The sequence below is a fragment of the Carettochelys insculpta genome, chromosome 21 (assembly GCF_033958435.1).
Source record: "Carettochelys insculpta isolate YL-2023 chromosome 21, ASM3395843v1, whole genome shotgun sequence".
Taxonomy (NCBI): domain Eukaryota; kingdom Metazoa; phylum Chordata; order Testudines; family Carettochelyidae; genus Carettochelys; species Carettochelys insculpta.
In genome coordinates, this window is record NC_134157.1 from 467,422 (window position 1) to 486,825 (window position 19,404).

At 44.4% G+C, this 19,404-nt stretch overlaps 1 protein-coding gene across 7 annotated transcripts in view; it reads left to right on the top strand.

The window, feature by feature from the left end:
- LOC142023938 (uncharacterized) overlaps positions 1-19,404 on the top strand; it is a 70,190-nt gene that overhangs the window by 37,785 nt on the left and 13,001 nt on the right. The gene's annotated exons all lie outside the window — the stretch shown is intronic.

Consider the following 19,404-nt stretch of genomic DNA (forward strand, 5'->3'; position numbering starts at 1 on the left):
GCTTTGTGGGCTCTGCAGCAGCTGAGTTGGCTTTGGTTCAGGGTCCCTTGCTGCCCAGTGTCACTCCCAATAATCACTGGCTCCTGTGTGAGACTGTCCCCTCTATGGCCCCTCACAGGGGAAGCAGGTTCAGGGACATGAGTGGTGCTGCTCTTTCTACAACCCAGGTCTCCATGTGCTTCCCCACTATTTTACCATGTTCTACCTTGGCTGGAGGTGTGAGTGGAAAGGCTCAGGCAGGAACGGCAGGTATCAGAGCTCTGGAGCTGGGTCCAGCTGCAGTTAGTGTCTGCATGGAACACCTGGTGCTGGACCCCTGGATGGAGGGTGCAGGTTTGAGTCCTTTCCTAGCAGTGTCTGATTTGACATGCCAGTTCCTGCTGGTGAGAGGGGCTGGGCTCTGGGGCTGTGGGAGGGTTGATGAGTGTTCTGTGGGGGGAGCTCTTAGTAGATAAACACAAGGAGAGTTATTGTGCCATTTCTGGCCCTGCACTTGGTCTCGGGAGTCTTTTGTTCAATTCCCTGTGTGACCTTGTCACTGAGACGGTCTGTGCCCTGAACCCAATCACAGGGCATATCGCCAGGTAGCCTTGCCCCTGGGTTAGGCAGCTAAAATGAGCAGGGATTTGGAATGGGTCCCATATGAAGAGAGATTAGAGACTAGGACTTTTCAGCTCAGAAAAGAGGGGAAAAAATTAGGAATAAGGATTCTTTCAAACATAAACCCACTTGTGAAAGAATCCTGTCTATAATGTCCACAGTGCTTTTTTTCTTTTGAAAGAATCTCTTCCAAAAGAGTTCATGCAAATGAAGTGTGAGGTGTGTAAATCACTGCTTCATTTGCATTTTCAATTTCCCTCCTTTGCATTCCTCTTTCAAAAAAGGAATGTAGTGTAGACATAGCTCAAGTGAAATTCATGTGCAGCAGGTTTAAAAAAAAAATAAAAGGAAGCTCCTCACATAGCACAGAGTCAGCCTGCAGAACTCCTTGCCAGAGGAGGCTGTGAAGGCTAGGACTGTAACAGGGCTTAAAAAAGTTAGATACATTCATGGCTGTTAGCCAGGATGGGTAAGGAATGGTGTCCCTAGCCTCTGTCTGAAGCTGGAGATGAATGGCAGGAGAGAGATTGTTCCTGTTCATTCCACTCCCTCTGGGGCATCTGGCATTGGCCACTATCAGCAGACAGGATACTGTACTGGATGGACCTTTGGTCTGATCCGGTGTGGCTGTTTTTATGTTCTTCGTGTTCATACCATCTAAACCACAAATCTCCAGCACAATAATTCACAAGCCCCAAGTTTTCTGATGTGCAGCTCCCCTTTTGTGCAATACAGATGAAATGTGGAGAGGGCAAATGGGATCTGCACAACCAACCAGACACTGAGAATTCCTGGAGCTGGCCCTTGAAAACCCAAGACAGCTGCAGGGAGCGTATTTACCCTCTTACAGGGCCCTCCAGAGATGACAACATTGCTGGATCCAGCCACGTTGCCATCAGCTGCATGTTCAGTCAGCCTGTTCTGTCTCCCTGACAGTGGAGCTTGGAGATCGTACGGATGGCTCATGGGCCGTGTCTACACTAGCCCCAAACTTCGAAATGGCCACGCAAATGGCCATTTTGAAGTTTACTAATGAAGCGCTGAAATGCATATTCAGCACTTCATTAGCATGCGGGCGGCTGCAGCGCTTCGAAATTGACGCGGCTCGCCGCCGCGTGGCTCGTCCAGATGGGGCTCCTTTTCGAAAGGACCCTGCCTACTTTGAAGTCCCCTTATTCTCATCTCCTCAGGTTTAGTTCCAAAACCTCCTCTAAACAGTCACAAGTCTCCAGGATCGGAGGGTATTCACCCAAGGGTTCTGAAAGAACTCAAATGTGAAACTGCGGAACTATTAATGGTGGTTTGTAACCTATCCTTTAAATCAGCTTCAGTACCCAATGATTGTAAGACAGCTAATATAACGCCAATATTTAAAAAGGACTCTAAAGGAGACCCTAGCAATTATAGACCAGTAAGTCTAACGTCAGTACCGTGCAAATTAATAGAAACAATGGTAAAGAATAAAATTGTCAGACACGGAGAGGAATGTGATTTTTGTTGAACAAAAGTCAACATGGTTTCTGTAAGGGGAAGTTGTGTCTTACTAATGTATTAGAGTTCTTTGAAGGCGTTAACAAGCATGCGGACAGGGGGGATCCAGTAGACATAGTATACTTAGATTTCCAGAAAGCCTTTGACACGGTCCCTCACCAAAGGCTCTTATGTAAATTAGGTGGTCATGGGATAGGAGGAAAGATCCTTTCATGGATTGGGAACTGGTTAAGACAGGAAACAAAGGGTAGGAATAAATGGTAAATTTTCACAATGGAAGGGGGTAACTAGTGGTGTTCCCCACGGGTCAGTCCTGGGACCAATCTTGTTCAACTTATTCATCAATGATCTAGAGAAAGGGGTAAGCAGTGAGGTGGCAAAGTTTGCAGATGACACCAAACTGTTGAGGATAGTCAAAACCAAAGCGGACTGTGAAGAACTTCAGAAAGATCTCAGCAAACTGAGTGATTGGGCAGCAAAATGGCAAATGAAATTTAATGTGGGTAAGTGTAAGGTAATGCACATTGGGGAAGAATAACCCTAATTATACATATAATATGATGGGGGCAAATTTAGCTACAACAGATCAGGAAAGGGATCTTGGAATTATAGTGGATAGTTCTCTGAAAACATCCACACACTGTGCAGTGGCAGTCAGTAAAGCAAATAGGATGTTAGGAATAATTAAAAAAGGGGTAGAAAATAAGACAAAGAATATCTTACTTCCCCTATATAAATCTATGGTACGCCCATCTCTTGAGTACTGCGTGCAGGTGTGGTCTCCTCACCTCAAAAAAAGATATTGGAGTTAGAAAAGGTTCAGAAAAGGGCAACTAAAATGATTAAGGGTTTGGAACGGGTCCCATATGAGGAGAGGCTAGAGAGACTGGGACTCTTCAGTCTAGAAAAGAGGAGACTGAGGGGCGATATGGTAGAGGTGTATAAAATCATGAATGGTGTGGAGAAAGTGAATACAGAAAAGTTATTTACTTGTTCCCATAATGTAAGAACTAGAGGACACCAAATGAAATTAATGGGTAGCAGGTTCAAAACTAATAAAAGAAAGTCTTTCTTCACACAGTGCACAGCCAACCTGTGGAACTCCTTACCAGAGGATGCTGTGAAGGCCAGGACTCTAACAGAGTTTAAAAAAGAGCTCGATAAATATTTGGAGGTTAGGTCGATAGATGGCTATTAGCAAAGGGTAAGGTATGGTGCCTAGCCTTTTGTGGAAGGCGGGAGGTGGATGGCAGGAGACAAATCACTTGATCGTTGTCTTTGCTTCACCTCCTCTGGGGCACCAGGCATTGGCTACTGTCGGCAGACAGGATACTGGGCTAGATGGACCTTTGGTCTGACCCAGTATGGCCGTTCTTATGTTATGCTCTTAAGGCTACAGAGGAGAATATTTCCTTTGAACACGTTAAACCTGCAGAGGAACTGAGGTCCATTTTCAGAATTACAGGCTGTCTGAGGTTCCATGTTCAAGCATCAGGGTAGTATACTGCTACAGGCCGTCTGAGGTTCCATGTTCAAGCATCAGGGTAGTATACTGCTAAGGGATGTACACTCACACATTCTGTGTAGATGTTGTGTTTGAGCTGACATCTGGACTGGACTGCTGCCAAGTAAGTTGTTCAGGCAAATGCATTTTTTCCCCAGTCATCACCTCAAAAGGTGTCTTTCCAGTGGATGCAGCTGGGGGAGCCTAGAGTGCCATGAGGATTAAAGGCATCCAGGTATCCCAGTTGCACCCACTGGTATTAACCAGTTTCTCAACATCAGTTTAATGGTCCAGTTAGTTCATCCCACCATCTCAGATGATGTGGTCAGGATGGGATGTGTCATCTCTACAAGACTCCCAGTAATTTGAGACTGTTTGAACCACTGTCCAGTAAAGTGTGATCTCTGGTCTGATTTTACTTTCTCTCCCAGTGAGAACTCGTTCCACCACTACCTTAGCCATAGCTCTGTCCCTATTAGCTTTCAGGGGAAAAGCTTCCACCCACTTAGAGAGAGGATCAACTACTACAAGTAAGTATTGGTTACCTTGGGGAATTCATGGAAGAGGACTAATTAAATCAATAGGCAAAGCTGTCCAAGGTCCCTCATAAGCATGAGTCTGTAAGAGTATAGTGCTCGGCTGGAGTAGGATTAGCTTGAGTGCAAGTTAAGCAGTGATCACAGTGCTGCTGCACATCCAACCCTAATAGTGGCCACCCACCTACGCTTTGGAGATGGATGGCTTTCTCTGCCCCCAATGTCCTCTGGTAGGAGTGTCATGAACCGTATAGCTCATTTTCTTTGAATTGGGGTGGGCACCACCTATATAGGAAATGGGCCTCCTCTGTACAACAGAATGTCCTGTATGACGTGTAGGTGTTGGCGGTCCCTCCCATAGAGGGTGTTCAATTTAGGCCACTCGCCATCAGATTTGGAAGGTTCTCACTTCACCTCCACAATTTCTTTGTCTATGACTTGTAAGGCTCTGAGGTCTGGCACCTGAGGTTTTGCAGTTGTGACAGTATCCAGTGTAACAACCTTTTACCTAAGAGCTTTCTCTTTCCAGGGATTTCCTGAATGTACTGCTTTTCAAGCTAGTCTGTCTGCTTTCCCATTCTCAAGTTCATAAGAGTCTGATTTAGTATGTGCTTTGATCTTTTTCACTGACCTTTTTACACCACAACAAGCAAGTTTGCAAGCAGATTCATGAATGCACTTAACAGAGAAGCATATTTGAGCAGGGACTCATCAGAAGCTGCAAACCCATTCCTATCCCAATAGGGGAAAAATTGTGAGTTACACACCCATGCTGAGTCTGAAAACATACAGATGCCCTGATACTGGACTTCTGGAGGGGCTTGTAAACGGTATTCCAGAGCTCAAGCCATGGCTGCTAATTCAGCATATTGGGCCCAATGGGGTATGCATGCGTATGCTACTTCCCAGATGGGGAATAGTGGTGATTCCAAATATTGTGTATGAGCTTCCCTTATCATAAAAGCTTGATGCATCTGTAAAGAAATGGTACCCTGTGAAAGTCTCCATCTCTGAGTAATGGAACAAACAGAGTGGGTTTCTGCTCTTCAACTTCCTGATACTGTTCTTTCTTGCTTGTGCAATCATGTGGATCTCCCTGATCCAGCAAAGCGCTGGGCAGTAAGGAGGAAGTTTTCATGTTTTACAGAAATGTCCCTTCCCTGGAGTAACAATGTCCAGTGTACTAAGGCAGCATTTGAAACCTGACCATCTTTGATTCGGTCTGAGAGTAAAAGCCTCAGAGGGGTATGTGGTGAGTGTAGCATGACTGGATTAAGGCCAGTTAGGTAAGTGAGATGGTGTATGGCCCAAACAGTGGCCAACAGGTATTTCTCACAGGTACTATGTTTAATCTCTACTGGAGACAGTAAACAGGAGGCATAGGCTGTAGGTCAGATTTGCCTGTGCCTCTCTTGAGATGCAACAGCCACCAACACATTCTCACCACTATCTCCAGGTAGAAAGGTAACTCTGGGTTCAAAGCGATCAAGACCAGAACCCTACTAATAGCCTGTTTCAGTTTCGAAACTACCTCTGAGGTTGTGTCTACACTGAGAAATTCAATATTTAGTAAATTTGAATATTTAACCTCTATATTATGAATTTGAATAAAGTGTCTACAAACCTTGAAATTCAGCCCATCTTTTTGTGTCGAATCTCTGTGTTTCCATTGCCCTGCTCAACTTTGACAGCATGAGCAGTGCATTGTGGGTACCTGTTCCAGAGTGCCTTATGCCTAGTTGCTTGTGGGTTTTCATGTTGGAATCCCAGAATTCCAAGCACTGTCCCAGAATTCATCACATGAAAAAAGAATTGGAAATCATGCCATTTCCTGCTGCAGCGTTCCAGCACAAGCATGGATCCACATAGCACAGATCGTTCTGGCAACTACAGTGGCTGTCGCACAATTTGTGCTTCAATTCCAAAACTCATTGACGGTTGGCTATATAAATACTACTGCTGCTGCTGTTGATGATGAGGATGGCTTGGAAGAGCAAATCTGCCAACTGCAGTCCAAAAACTCAGCTGCTGGCTGCCATGAATGCATCGCCGACAGTGGAGCAGTGCTTTTAAACTCATGAGACCAGCACATGCTGGTGGGATCACATCGTTTTGGAGTCCTGGGATGATCAGCAGTGGGCACAGAACTCTTGGATGTGCAAGTCCACTTTTATGGAACTTTGTGTTGTGCTGGTGCCCGCCCTGAAGTGCAGCAACTCAAAAATGAGGCCAGCTTTAATGGCTCAGAAGCGAGTGGCAATCACACTGTGGAAGTTTGCAATGCCTGACAGGCGCCAGTCAGTGGCATATCGGTTCAGGCTGGGCAGATCTGCAGTGGGGGTCTGTGGTGATGGAGATGGCCCATGCAATCTGTCTGCATCTCCTCCTGAAGACTGTGACTCTGGGAAATGAACAGACCATAGTGCACGGCTTTGCTGCCCACAGCTTTCCTAACTTCAGTGGGGCAAGAGATGGCATGCACATCCCCATCAGGGCCTAGCTCAGAGTATATGTGTTGAAAGGGGTTCTTCTCCGTGGTGATGCAGGGCTTGGTAGATCAGAGAGGTTGTTTTACTGACATCAACATAGGCTGGTCAGGGAGGGTTCATGACACATGCGTATTCTGAAATTCGGAACTGCACTGAAAGCTCCTGGATGGGACTTCTCTTTCCCCTCATTGGAAAATCAAGATTGGCGACATGGAGATGTCCATTGTTATATTGGGTGACCCTGCTTTCCCGCTTTATGAAGCCCTACAGAATGGTGGTGGAATGTGCCTTTGGCTGTTTAAAAGTGAGGTTTGGGTGTTTATTGACACTTTTGGACCTTTCTGAAAGTAATGTCCCCACCATTCTCACAGCATGTACTGTTTTGCATAACATATGTGAATCAAGGCATGAGACTTTTCCATCAATCTGGAATTCCAAAACAGAGGCCATAGGCAGGGTTTACTCGCAGCTGCGTGCATAACCATCCACCACTAGCCGTGCTCAGGCAGCAGCAATAAGAGATGCTTTAAAAAGCATCTTCCTGAGTGATCTGTAACACACATGCTATTGAAGTATTTCTCTGCAACAATGACAATAAATTGTACTGTACTGTAATGAATGGATGCTTTTACTTATTGGGAAGGGGTTAAGTTGCCGTAACTAGAATACATGTGCCAGGCAGCTGTGCTTTCAGCGCCCCCGCAAACTGCTCAGTTCTCTCAACTGTGCGTCTGCTGTGGACCATGGAGTATCTGTGGGCAGCTGTGCCTTCAGACCCTCAACCTGCCTGGTTCCCTCAGCCGCGTGTTTTGTTGTGGACCAGGGAATATCAGTGGGTAGCTGAGCCTTCAGCCCCACCCCACCCTCCCAGCCCTCCCTGTTTGATGTGTGGTCACCCCCCCCCCCCCAACCTGCCCCACTCATGACAATAAATCACACCAAGCTCAAAGGAATTTTTATTTTGTGGGGGACAAGAGGTTGAAGCAGCTGGGAAAAGAAGCCTACTCAAGTGCCTGAATAGCCTTTTTGCTATTTGAATAGCCTTTGGGGCTGGAGCAGCAGGCTAGTCTTGCCCTTCCTGCATGTGGGGACTGTGGCCGTTGGGGGTTGGCAACCTCTCCTCAGGGGACTCTGGCCAGCAGGTATTAGCTGCCACACTGTTGGGTTGGTAGTCCCTCAGCAGCTGCAGCAGTGAGCGCAGGACCTGTTAGCTCAGTAATGGCTGTTACAAGCTTTGTTGCAACCTCACTCTGCTTTGCCACTTGCTGCTGCTGGAGGTCAGGCAGTCTCTGTTTAAACTCTACTTGACTGTGGTGCCACTGAGCTGTACTATGATGCCCTTGTGCAACGTCCTTTGTCCGCTTGGTGTGCTCTGCCTCAGTCTTTTGCATATGCTGCAAGAGAGATCTTGTTTCCGTTTGTTCCATCTTCGTTTTTTGTCTGGAGCGCTGGACATTCAGTCTGGAAAATGAAGGTCAAAACTGAGATGCAATTCACATAATGTGCTTTGGAGAGCAATGAATGGGTGTCTGTTTACTATCACTGAAAGTATACTTTTTGGGTTATTTAGGATGGGATGGGACACCAAGTTGTTCAGGACAGTCAAAACCAAAAGGGATTGTGAAGAACTACAAAAAGATTGGGCAGCAAAATGGCAAATGAAATTTAATGTGGGTAGGTGTAAGGTAATGCACATTGGAAAAAATAACCCAAATTACACGTACAACATGATGGGGTCAAATTTAGCTACGACAGATCGGGCAAGGGATCTTGGAGTTATAGTGGATAGTTCTCTGAAGACATCCACGCAGTGTGCAGCAACAGTTAGTAAAGCAAATAGGGTGTTAAGAATTATTAAAAAAGGGATAGATAATAAGACAAAAGATATCATACTTCCCCTATATAAAACTATGGTAGGCCCACATCTTGAGTACTGTGTGCAGATGTGGTCTCCTCACCTCAAAAAAGATATATTGGCATTAGAAAAGGTTCAGAAAAGGGCGACTAAGATGATTAGGGGTTTGGAACGGGCCCTATATGGGGAGAGGTTAGAGAGACTGGGACTTTTCAGTCTGGAAAAGAGGCGACTGAGGGGCGATATGATAGAGGTATATAAAATCACGAATGGTGTGGCGAAAGTGAATATAGAAAAATTATCTACCTTTTCCCATAATACAAGAACTAGGGGACACCAAATGAAATTGATGGGTAGTAGGTTCAAAACTAATAAAAGGAAATTTTTCTTCACACAGCGCACAGTCAACCTGTGGAACTCCTTGCCGGAGGCGGCTGTGAAGGCCAGGACTCTATTAGGGTTTAAAAAAGAGCTTGATAAATTTTTGCAGGTTAGGTCCATAAATGGCTATTAGCCAGGGGTAAAGTATGGTGCCCTAGCCTTCAGTACAAGGGCAGGAGATGGATGGCAGGAGATAAATCACTTGATCATTGTTTTCTGTTCTCCTTCTCTGGGGCACCTGGCATTGGCCACTGTTGGCAGACGGGCTACTGGGCTAGATGGACCTTTGGTCTGACCCAGTATGGCCGTTCTTATGGTAAGTGTGCATTTCACAATGTTACAAGAAGTTCACTGGATCTTTTTAGAGGGACAAGGCAAGAACTCTGCTTTTGTTGAGAATACAGTACCATATGCATATATAATATATAGTTTACTCACTGGCAGGAACGCGCGCACACACATGCACACACCTGTCTTGTGGTTGCTTATAGTTAGCAAAGGTTGCTCACTCTAATCCATTGGTGAGATGAATTAGAGTTGAGTGTGGAACAAGGTTCTGTTCATCCAGATCAATGTTCCAATGCTGACAAGATGAGAAGAGGAACCCAACTCCGTAGTGATGCACACATCTTTTATAGCTTTTAGTCCACCGACCTGGTTCTGTCTACTGCCCCAGGCATGAGGAGTCATCAGTCAGTGACAGATGGGTTTGATCCTTTCCCACTGCCCAGGTTTCTGTGTGACTCATCACCTACAGATGGGACTTAATCTTCCTCTCTGGGTGGGTCACTGCTGTAGAGTCCAGTTCTTATTGTTCTTCAGCATCCAAGTCTTTTGGCTCTAGAGGGTTGCTCTTTAAGCATCCACATTCATACTTCCAGGTGGCTCTCACACGCCCATTTTCACAGACAGCACAAATGTTACAGGCTCATACAAGAGTAAAATGAAGTTTTGGAAGCAATATGGAATCCGGTGCAAAGTGTCTTAAGAATATAAAATAACCAATATAAAGGATAATAGAAAGGCAGAAAGTAGTATATAAAATAACAAATCTAAAGAGTAATACAAAAGTCTGTGGACTATTAAAGTGTGATACCAAGATACATAGGAATGTAAGGTTCTATTAAAATATAGCTAGCCCATTAAGGTTGCTACATGTCCCCTCCTTGATCCCTCAAGAACAATTCTTGAGTGGGTCACATTTAAATTTTATGTAATGACTCAAGACTTCTGTTTGGGGTTTTAATTTGAGGTATATTCTACTCATCCAACAGCACGTACAACACAATCCCACAAGGCAAATTTAGGATAGTATTAATACAACGTGAGTGAAACACAATGGCCAATGTGCCTTTAGAGCTGGGAGACCACACTTTACACACTTGATGTAAAGTTACCAAACTCTTTGTATGAAGTTGTACAGTGACATTAGTTGGCTAATTAATTTGTATAAATCCAATAATACAGCTAAACCAAAGTTAATATTATTTGCCAGTATTAACATATTTTGCCATACAATAGATAATAATTTGACAGCACAAATAATTAGCAGAGACCGCATATTATACAAATATATACAACAATGCTAACCATAAGACCAACATCACAACACAGACAAAACATTAAACATATAAAACAAGTTTTGTTGCAACAGCTGATCCATGGTATTTTGAGCTGCTCTTCAGCTTGTACTAGCTTCTTTCAGTTTTCTGAAGGATAAAAAGCATTTTTCTGCCCCTTTTGGACGTGCAAGGTTATATTTTGAAACACTCCTCTGGCTGATATGGGGCAAAACGGAGGACTTAAGTGTTTTTATTCTGTGGGTAGGCAAGGTTTTGATGGCTTTTATTGTGTAGGTTGGTTTAGGGTGCATTATCCCACTGGTCAATCATTTTTAAAAAAAATTTTTAAGGTGGTGTACTTTTGTTCCCTTTTTATACAGCAGATTATATTTGTAGTAATTTTTCTGTTGTACTAACATTGGAATTTATTTACAGATAACTGAGAAGCATTATTACTGTAATTAGCTCCCCACCCTGCCCTTTTTATCGTGGACATGTTTTTCAGTTACCATTTTTAATGTGCTTAAAGGCTTTTCTTTTACCGAGTCATTTTGTTACATGGTTACTTATGGACATTAAATATATTTTAGCGTTAAACAGTATTATTAGCATTAGGTTGTGTTTTGTTTTTTTTAAACAACTGAGTGTTTATAGATATTTTGCTATACCATAGCTATTGTTTAGACAATTTATTATTATTGAGGCTAGTGTGTTTTAATACCCTCTTGAAATCTTTGCATAAGTTTAAATTCAAGCAGGTTATTTTAACGTTGGTGAATTAAATAAAAGGGTTTTATTCATAGAAGCAGACTCCCTTTTGTATTTGGTTTTAGATTTTACTACTGTGCATACAGGTGTTTTTTTCCTCCCTACTTAGAATAAACTTTTCCGCTTTTATTCTCAGGTTTGACTCTTGCCGCCCCTCCCCCCCCCACCCCGATCAGGGATATTCCTTATTTGCAACCCTTTGTTGTGCTGCTTGTGGGCAGTTGTTCCACAACACAATGAATTTAAAAGGAAAGCATGGTTTATTTTGGCTCCTTCTCAGAGCCCTAAAAAGATTTTAATGAAACAGCATATTTTGCCTTTTTTATACCCCTTCTATAATAGATGTTGCATATGTTATAGGAAAATGCACGTTCCTGTCCCTGTTAAACTTCCATAACATAAGCCATATTTTTTTTTTTTTTTTTTTTTAACATCTGGGCTGTGTCTACACTAGCCCCAAACTTCGAAATGGCCATGCAAATGGCCATTTTGAAGTTTACTAATGAAGCGCTGAAATGCATATTCAGCACTTCATTAGCATGCGGGCGGCCGCGGCACTTCGAAATTGACGCACGGCTCGTCCCGAAGGGGCTCCTTTTCGAAAGGACCCCGCCTACTTCGAAGCCCCTTTATTCCCACATGGGAATAAGGGGACTTCGAAGTAGGCAGGGTCCTTTCAAAAAGGAGCCCTGTTGGGATGAGCCGCGCGGCAGCGAGGCGTTTCAATTTCGAAGTGCTGCGGCCGCCCGCCTGCTAATGAAGCGCTGAATATGCATTTCAGCGCTTCATTAGTAAACTTCAAAATGGCCATTTGCATGGCCATTTCGAAGTTTGGGGCTAGTGTAGACACGGCCAAAGTGTAACTCTTTCTGTTATGCACAGAGTTGTCACATACTATAAGTGACAGTCTGATTAGTCAGAGCTCAGTGTTCCTAACAATGCCTTCCCCGCACCTTTGTTTCTTCAAAACAGCTTTTATCTGCCTTTTCCTCCCAAAAAACAAGAAATCCAGTATTTCTTCCCATTCTCCTGGTTCTATGGCTGCTCCTTGTAACAGCCACAATTTGGTCTAAAAAGAGCTTGGTAGAGTGTTCATTCCTGGGATTTGAATCTTCCATCCCTGGACTTACTGTGTCTTTTTCCAGTCACTATGCTTCTGCTTTGGGCTTTTAGCAGATAGTTTTCTTTCTTTATTTGTTGTAGTGTGCTTGTCTGGGCCTGATCCTGCCTTTTTAGCAGAACTTTTCCTTTCCTTGGACGCAGGCTTTGCTCCACTACCAATTTTGCAATGAGAGTGGTTTTCTTAACTAGCCCCCACATCTCCTGGTTCCTTTCCTTGTGTACATTTGAATTTTTATTTTTACAGTCAGGTAAGGCTTTTAAACACCTCACTACAGGCTTTCCATAAGAGCCAGACTGCAGCTGCATTTTTCTTTGGAGTAAATGGTTTATAGATCAGTAAATATTTGGTCAATTTACCCGTCAAATCTGAAATTGTGGGGACATCAGCCAATGCCTGATTAGGCCAGGGGCTATGTCTGAATTTTTGTAGGGTTTGTTCAAAGGGGGTAACGTTCTTTACAAAGGCCAATTTCTTAGGCTCGTCTTGGGGAGATTTTTTTAAAAGACTGCTTTCTTTTGAACATTTTTTTTTAAGGTATTCAATCTCCAAACAGCAAATTTTATCCTCCTACAGTACAATTTATGTGTCTTGTACCTTAGGACCCCTACAAAGTAGACAGTAGATTGAAGATACTAAACTTGAATCATTCTCTGGGCTCGGCCTGACTACAACCAAGGGTATACTACATTTTAATTTTTCTCTTTCTGTTGAAACAACCCTAATTGGCTAGGTATATTTTAATAAACTTTATATTCATATGTATCTTGGTATCACCTTGTATTACTCTATCTTTTTATGAGGCCACAGACTTTTGTATTACTTTTCAGATTTGTTATTTTATATACTACTTTCTACCTTCATATTTTCCTTTATATTGGTTGTTATATTCCTAAGACACTTTGTACCAGATTCCATATTGTAGCTAAAACTCCATTTTACTCTTGTATGAGACTGTAACATTGGTGCTGTCTGTGAGAATGGGTGAGTCTGAGAGCCACATGGAAGTGTGAATGTGGATACTTTAAAGAGTTACTCTCGGGAGCCAGTCTGTGTGGATGACAAAGACTTGGAGGCTGAAGAACAATCAGAATAATAGTCATTGGGCTGGAAGGGACCTCAGGAGGTCATCTAGTCCAGCATCCTACTTCAAGCAGGATCAACCCCCACTAACTCATCCCAGCCAGAACCTTGTCAAGCCTGGTCTTAAAAACCTCAAGGGATGGAGAATCCTCCACCTCTCTAGGCAATGCATTCCAATACTTCACCAGCCTCCTGGTGAAGTAGTTTTTTCTAATATCTAACCTACACCTCTCTTTTAACTTCAGGCCATTACTCCTTGTTCTGCCATCTGACACCAGAGAACAATTTCTCACCCTCCTCTTCAGAGATGTCCTTCAGGAAGTTGAAGGCTGCTATTAAATCACCCCTCAGTCTTGTCTTTTGTAAACTAAACAAGCCCAAATCCCTCAACCTATCCTCCATAGGTCATGTGCTTCAGACCCTTAATCATTTTTGTCGCCTTCTCCTGAACCTGCTCCAGCACATCCACATCTTCTTTATACTGGGGGACGCAAAACTGGACACAATATTCCAGATGTGGCTTCACCAGTGCCAAATAAAGGGGAACAACCACTTCTCTAGACCTGCTCGAAATGCACCTCCTAATGTGCCCTAGTATGCTGTTAGCCTTCCTGGCTACAATGGCACCCTGTTTACTCATATCCAGCCTTTCATCCACCATAACCCCTAGGTCCCTTTCCGTCATACTGCTGCTGAGCCAGTCGGTCCCCAGCCTGTAACAATGGTTGGGATTCTTCTATCCCAGGTGCGGGACGCTACACTTCTTTGTTGAATCCCATCAGATTTCTTTTGGACCAGTCCTCCAATTTATCCAGGTCCCTCTGGATTCTCTCTCTGCCCTCCAACATATCTACTTCTCCCCCTAGTTTTGTGTCATCTGCAAACTTGCTGAGGGTGCAATCCAGGTCACTAATAAAGATGTTGAACAACACCTGCCCCAGAAATGAGTCTTGTAGTACTCCACTTGAAACCAACCACCATGCAGATATTGAGCCATTGACCACTACCCGTTGGGTCTGACTGTCAAGCCAGCTTTCTATCCATCTTATAGTCCAAGGATCCAATCCATATTTCCTTAACTTATGGGCAAGAATGTTGTGGGAGACTGTATCAACAGCTTTGCAGAAGTCACTGACTTCCCCATGTCCACAGAGCCTGTTACCTCATCATAGAAGCTGATCAGATTAGTCAGGCAGGACTTGCCCCTGGTGAATCCATGTTGGCTACTTTTGATCACTTTCCCCTCTTCCACGTGCTCCAAAATGGATTCCTTGAGTATTTCCTCCATTATTTTCCCAGGGATTAAGGTAAATCTGACTAACTGAACTCTAGAACAGTGACTCACGCAGAGAGGAAGATTGAGTCCCATCTGTAGGTGATGAGTCACACAGAAACCTGGGGCAGTGGGAAAGCATCAAACCCATCTGTTACTGACTGGTGATTCATCATCCCTGGGGCAGTGGGGCAGAACCAGAACTGTGGACTGAAAGCTATAAAAGATGTGTGCATCACTAGAGAGTTGAGTTTCTCTTCTCGTCAACACCAGAGCATTGATCTGGCTCAACAGAACCTGGCTCCACACTCACCTCTAATCCGCCTGGCCAATGGATTAGAGTGAGCAACTTTTGGTAACTATAAGCAAGCACAAGGTGTGCGTGCGAGCTTCTAAGTAAACTATCTTATATGCATATGTCATGGTGCTGTATTCCCAATAAACAGTGTTCTTGCCTGTCTCTCTCAAAAGATCCCATGTACTACTTTATAACAACAAAACATCCCTTGCCATCACTGTATCCACCACATTGCTTTGTGGACATGGTAAGCTATAAGCAGTTTTTCTCTTCTGGGGCAAAGGGAAGGTATGCAATGCAGGGGAAGCCACTGGGTGTCCTGTGGCAGTGAAAAAGGGATGGCTAGGTAAGGGAGTTCAATGTACAAAAAAAGTAATGTAAAGAAAAAAAAAATCCAAGGAGGCACTGTGTGTAAAGGGAAAACTGAACACAACTGGTGCTTGGAAAGGAACGGGAGGGGAAACACCCAGAAGAGCTTGGCAGCCAAGGGGCATGGGAGTTCTGAAAAATGAAAAGAAATGATGGAAAAGAAGTGCTGAGGGAACAGGATAGGGGAGGGAAAAAGCCCAGCAGAGCCTGGCAGCTGTGGGGCAGGAAGCATGTTTTTAAAAAACAAAAACAAAAAAACATGCCAATTCCCATCTTCCTGCAGGGTGCCAAAGCTGACATCACTCTCCTAAAACTAACAGATATGGAGAAAGAACAGCTACTCCTGCTGTGTGACCAAAAGCCTGGAATATTTGCCAAAATGCTATATGGTACCAGATCGCTGTCTGGTGTGGCACGGTGTGCTACCGTGGAAGGTGCAACAAGTCACGCCTGCCTGAGAACCTTGTCCAAAAAATACAAGAGTGCTTGGATGAGGCTTTCAAAACACACCCTTCTGAGGGGTGCAGAACCACAGCTGGCAAACCTGTATGCATACACCACCCTATAGCTATACCCACCCATGCAGAATAAATACTCACCTAAACCACTTGCTTCAGGGGGGCTCAGGAACCAGCATGGAGGGGACTGTGGGGGGCTCACGGTAGGGGGGACTGGTTCCAGGGTGCTGGTGAAGAGCTCTGGGCTGTCTAGAACAACTTCCTTTGTCCTCTGCTTGTTGCCCTCTTCCTCCAGGCCACCTTGCTCCTCCAGGCTCACCCTGAACTCCATACCAGGGCCTCCACAAGTGCCCTAATTCAGACCTGGTTCTGTGGTAGGGTCGCTCCCCATCAGTGTGTGTAGCTGTTGATAATAGTGGCAGGTATGTGGAGCCACCCCGAGCAGTGGCTGGCTTCCCAGACTTGGATATGCCTGCCGGAGTTCTTTAACCTTCACCTGGCATTGCATGGAGTCCTGGAAGTAACCTCAGGTGGTCATCTCTTATGCCATCTGATCATAGATTGCCACATTTCTTTTGGCCACTTGAATTCTCTTCACCAATTGTCTCCCCAAATGGAAATAAGATTAAAAATCTCCTGAGCTACGTCTACACTAGCACCCTATGGCTACGTCTACACGTGCCCCAAACTTCGAAATGGCCATGCAAATGGTCATTTCGAAGTTTACTAATGAAGCGCTGAAATGCATATTCAGCGCTTCATTAGCATGCGGGCGGCAGCGGCGCTTCGAAATTGATGCGCCTTGCCGCTGCGCGGCACGTCCAGACGGGGCTCCTTTTCGAAAGGGCCCCGCCTACTTCGAAGTCCCCTTATTCCCATGAGCTCGAAGAAGGTGGCGTCCTTTCGAAAAGGAGCCCCGTCTGGACGTGCCGCGCGGCGGCAAGGCGCATCAATTTCGAAGCGCCGCTGCCGCCTGCATGCTAATGAAGCGCTGAATATGCATTTCAGCGCTTCATTAGTAAACTTCGAAATGGCCATTTGCATGGCCATTTCGAAGTTTGGGGCACGTGTAGACACGGCCTATGTCGAAGTAGCCTATTTTGAAGTAAGGACATCGAAATAGGCTGCTTAAGTGTGTATCGTCTACACATCGTCCGGGGCTGGTGCCATCGACGTTCAATGTTGAAGTCACGACGGAGAATGTCGAAAGGAGCCTCCCCAGAAGGAAATGCGGACCGTCCACACGCACCAGTGCTCCCCATCGAAGTAAGGGGCCAACAAAGCCCCAAGCTGCTCCCTTAAAGGGCCCCTCTCAGACACACTCGGCCTGCACAGCATGAGATCCACAGAGCCAACAACTGGTTGCAGACCCTGTGCATGCAGCATGGACCCCCAGCTGCAACAACAGCCAGAAGCCTTGGGCTAAGGGCTGCTGCATATGGTGACCATAGAGCCCCTCAGGGGCTGGACAGAGCGTCTCTCAACCCCTCAGCTGATGGCTGCCATGGAGGACCCTGCTATTTCGAAGTAGCAGGATGCGGATCGTCTACAGACGCCCTACTTTGACATGGAACGTCGAAGTAGGGCGCTGTTACCATCTTTGGATGGGAATAGCGATTTCAGCATCTCGCTGCCTAACATCAGTTTCAACATTGGAATAGCACATGGCGTGTGTAGACACGATGTGCTATTTCAATGTTGTGCTGGCTACTTCGAAGTAGCTGGTTAGTGTAGACACACCCCTGGTGGGTCCAAGCTGGAGCTTTCTTGTGAGCTTGAGAAATGCTGGTCAGATGACTATCTTGAGTGCTCATGATTGCAGTACAGGGCTACTGAAAATTGCTACCCATGCAGTGTGATGGCTGCTGATCCAGTGCAATGTGGTGGGCAAAGGAATTTTTTCATAATGGGCACCCTTTATATTTGCAGGGCTGAGCTGCTGAATTACAATTCTAATTCAAATTCAATCAAAACTTTGCGGGCTTGCTTTGACCTCCTTCCTGCACACCTGAAAGCAGTGAACAACAAAGCAGCCATAGTTGGAGGGTCACTGTGTAGCTTTGTGGGATACATACGGGACACTTCTGGAGACTAGTAAATTTGAATTAAGGACATGGTGCTTCCACAGTAGCCTTGATTTGAGATTTTAAATTTGAATTCGATGCTATACCCATCCCATAATATCAATATTTTGTAATTAGTATTATGGCTCAATAAATTGAGTTAATAGTATTAACTGTGAAGATAGTCACATTTTGATATCAAGCTAATGCTTTGAAGTTCAATTTTATCTCGTAGTGTAGATGCAGCCTGAGTGTTGCTTGGTCCACTCCCATTGTACGTTCTTCTGGAGAAATCAGTATAAGGGATCTGCAATGGAAGCAAAGTCAAGTATAAAGTCTCAGTGGAATCTTACTAAGCCTAAAAATGACCTTAAGGCTCTCACATTCATTGGCAGTGGTAGCTGCCATATCGCTTCCACTTTCTGTAGAGCTGGGGCGCGGCTGTCTCTGGCTACCTGAAAAACCTAGGAAAGAAACTGAATGTTGCTTACATTACTGCTAACAGAAAAGATTAAAAAAATAGGCCTGGGCTTAAGTTAGCTATACTATACTGGCTTTCTGATATATGACTATAGTAAAACAAATCCTTATTCAAACTACAATTTAAACTACAATTAAGCTAGCAAAGGCTACAAAGGTTTGGGGATGACAGGACTGGACAGACTTCTACTCTGCTGTCTGTGTAAATCTAGAATCACTGCGAGCAACTGCAGTTGGTGTTTGGTTTGGTTTGGTTCAGGTTCAGTGATGTTCAGGATGTTTGGTTTCATTTCTAGTTTAAGCCCCAGAAACTCAAAATGAAAGTTCAATTCTTGTTGAAATCCCATCTACATTAATGGAGAGAAACTGGCGGGGGGGAATGGAAATACAAATTAAAATGGGCACTGTTTTGATTTTTGGCTCTGTATTTTTTTAATGTTAGAAGAGTTTGTGTTTGTGTTTAATTTTTGTCAAAGTAGTTATTTTTCTGAACAATTTGCAGCACCTAAAATAACATCCTTGAACATTTCTTTTGCCCTATTGGACCTCTGCTGTGAAAGGAGACGTGAGGCCTGGATACTTTCTTGCCCCACACACACAGGTGTGGTGGAACTTCCAGGACAAATTGTGCTAGTTGATGTGTTTTTCTGCTGTTCCCTGTAGTTTGGTCTGTTTTCTTTTTTACTGAGCCATAGATCTTCTGTGAATAGATCAAGGATTAGCTCAATCATTTTGGGGCTTTCCTTGTTCCATTTTTGGAGATTTCACCAGTCTCCAAAAGAAGTTCCAATTCATTTTTCAGTTGCAGATGTGTCTGATATTGATTCCACAGCCTCAGTATTCCTGAGATAAGCCTTTCCATCTCCATCCACAGTTGGTTCAATGGTGTTCCATGCTCAATGTCCCTGGTCTGTGTCTTCTCCCAGTTCATTTACAGTTCAGGGTCAGTCAGTGTGAATCACCCACTTGCTGTGTATTGTGTCATCTCTTAGAATGAAAATCAAGTCACTAATTGTTTTAAAATGTTTAGCTTAAAAATGTAAAATCTTTATTTTAACTGGTCCCCTTCCCCAC